A 2,697-nucleotide genomic window follows, 5' to 3' on the forward strand; every position below is an offset into this window, starting at 1 on the left:
TCTCCCAGTCCCTGGTGCTGAGCTGGCCCTGCTTACCCTGTGCATGCTTACTGCCCCGGCCAAAAAGTGGCGTTTGCAGGACTCAGGTCACTGCCCCCCAGCAAAGGAGCTTTTGGGCAAGCCCCAGCAGCATGTCCTGCCACCGGCACCTCCTGAAAGGGACCTTCCGCTGCAGCCCCGGCCCATTGTCCAGAGGGATAATTGGAGGGAGAAGTGAAATGGGGCTGTAATGAATTCTGCAGCTATTCAACAGGGCCGGGAGGCAGAAAGCTCACTGCTTCTGACAAAGTGCTGAGGCTGCTACTTCCATTCTGTGTCCAGAGGGGAGGTCTCTGGAGGGCAACTCACTACTGAGGAGGCTCTGGGGTTGAAACAACACCTGGCATCTGAAGTTTTACCCTTTCTGTGCAAACATGCTCTGATGTGGCTGTGCACAGGGTCCTTCCTTGCCGGCTTGGCAGGGCTGCAGCTGTTGGAACTTCCCACTCACACAGTGAGGTGCCAGGGTGTCCCCATCAGTGTGTTCTGCTGACACCAGCCGCCGCTCTGCTGTCCTTCTCCCCAGGCTGCTCTCATGGGCTCTGCCTGGCCAAGTATTCATTCAGTCATCCCTGGCATCCCATGCAAAACTTCCTCAGCCACAATGACCCCAGAGACCAATACCTGACCTACCCCAGCACCCAGCAGCACACACACAGCTCCCCCGGGCCCCTGACAGGGGCTAGATTGCCCCCTTCCCATATTTTTGCAGGGGATGGAGCAGCTCTGGAGGGCGTACCCAGTTGGGGGTGGATGGAAAATCTGTGCTCCTCTTTCCAGGCATCCTGGGGCTGTGAAGGGCTGGACGGCGAAGTGTCTGTGTGGTCCCTCCCGCGCAGGCAGAGCCCCATGGAGGGCAGCTCCTCTCTCCCACACGCTCCTGCCGGTAGCTGGCCGTCTCCAAACATCTTGCATCGCTTTGCTCAACTCTGCCGCAGCTGCAGCCGAGCTCCTGCTGGGATCTCACACTCAGGGTGGGGTTCCCCCTTCTCAAAAGCCTGCTGGCAGCATCCGGCTGGAGGGAGGGACGCTGTAAGGAGCGGTCTGCTGGGACGCTGGGCTGGCTCCGGCACAGGAGCTGGGTCCATGGTGCCTGAGCCCTCGGGGAAAGCTTTCTGTCACTTTGCCCAGGCTGCAGAGGGATCGGTGGCAGAAGATCTGGAAGCCTGTGCAGGGGCTGGCCTCCTGCACATGAAGCCTGGAGGGGATGAGGGAGTACCCAGCTGCCTCCCGGGTGCAGACAGACACATGGGGACAGTGAGATGGTGTCACAGGGCAGTGCCCACAGATGCAAGCCTGAGGTGCATCTGTCTTATTTTACATCCAAATGCCCTTTAATCAAGTGCATAAGTGAACCCCTTCTCCTTCTTGCCCATTGGGATGGCAGAGTTTCAGACCTTGGAAGGGGATTTAGCTGTTTTGTCTCCAGCCCAGTAAACCAGGTGAACGTGCAATCACAAACCACTGGCAATTACAGCCATCACAATTCCCTGCATCAGTGCCATAAACAAGTGGGAGGGGGAAGCCAGAGCACAGTACCCTGAAGAGCAAGAGAAGACTAACAGGACAATGTTCCAAGGTTTAGAGCAGGCTGCAGGCATCCTTAGGGCCCAGTGCTGTTCTTCCCAGCCCACGGTGCTCTTGTAACACCTTTGCTCAGTGGAGCTCAGCAGGTTGTCTCAAGCCTTAAGGAAAGCCCTCCTGACCTTCCTGAGAAATGACTCCAGCAAGCAATAAACTGGGTCATGTTTACTTTAGAGAGGTGTCTCATCGGGCTTTAACACAAGACGGACAGCTCTGAACTGTGAAACGTGTCTGACACCAGAGCCATAGCTGGAGCAAGCCACAACCACTAGCACCTGGGACTAGCTGGGTCTGAGCCTCTCCTGTGAAGGATGGGAGGCCATGGACAGTCCATCCTGTCAGACCTTTTCCTGTCCTTTTTCACATGGGTGATGGTTAACCAGCTGCAACTACATCATGCTCCTCCAGACTGGCAAACACTGAGTGATAAGAGAGCCCCTCACCCCATGCAAGATCGGCAGTGGGGGCGAGGATGAGAGAAGAGGGAGTGGTGACTGTGCTGTGGGCTGACCCAGCCTGGGAGGAGCCTCCCAAGAAGGTTCTCTGTGACCCTCTTGCTCACCGTGACACTGGCTGAGCAAGTACAATGCAGATCTCAGCCATGCCCCTCTCCCCTTTGCCTGTTTTTGGGCCCTCATACCACAGCCCTCATCCATTACTTCAGCCATGGGTGGCTATGGTGGTCCAGCTCCTCATCCCTTTGAGAAGAGATGATCCCACTCAGCCTGACCCCAGCACCAGACCCACTCTCAAACCTCTGGGGGCAGCTGCCCCAAGCAGGCAGCCCTGCAGGCAGGAGGCTGCCCACGGGCTGTGCCTGCAGCCTGCCCGCACGCAGCTGAGCCCAGCGGGGAAGGCAGGGAGCACCAGCCCTGTCTGTGAGCACAAACATCTGCTTGGAGCCTGCTCAGAAACACCAGCGCAGGCTGTCCAGCTGCCAGACTCTCTGTTTCGAAGCACAATAAAAGCTGAAGGATGCCTGAAAGCAAATGCCCCGTGGGAAGGGCAGTGCAGAGCTCTGTACTGTGGGACACACCAGCACTGATCCCACAGCGAGGAGCGAGGCTTGGCTGC

Source organism: Hirundo rustica, chromosome 10 (assembly GCF_015227805.2).
Source record: "Hirundo rustica isolate bHirRus1 chromosome 10, bHirRus1.pri.v3, whole genome shotgun sequence".
NCBI classification, from domain to species: domain Eukaryota; kingdom Metazoa; phylum Chordata; class Aves; order Passeriformes; family Hirundinidae; genus Hirundo; species Hirundo rustica.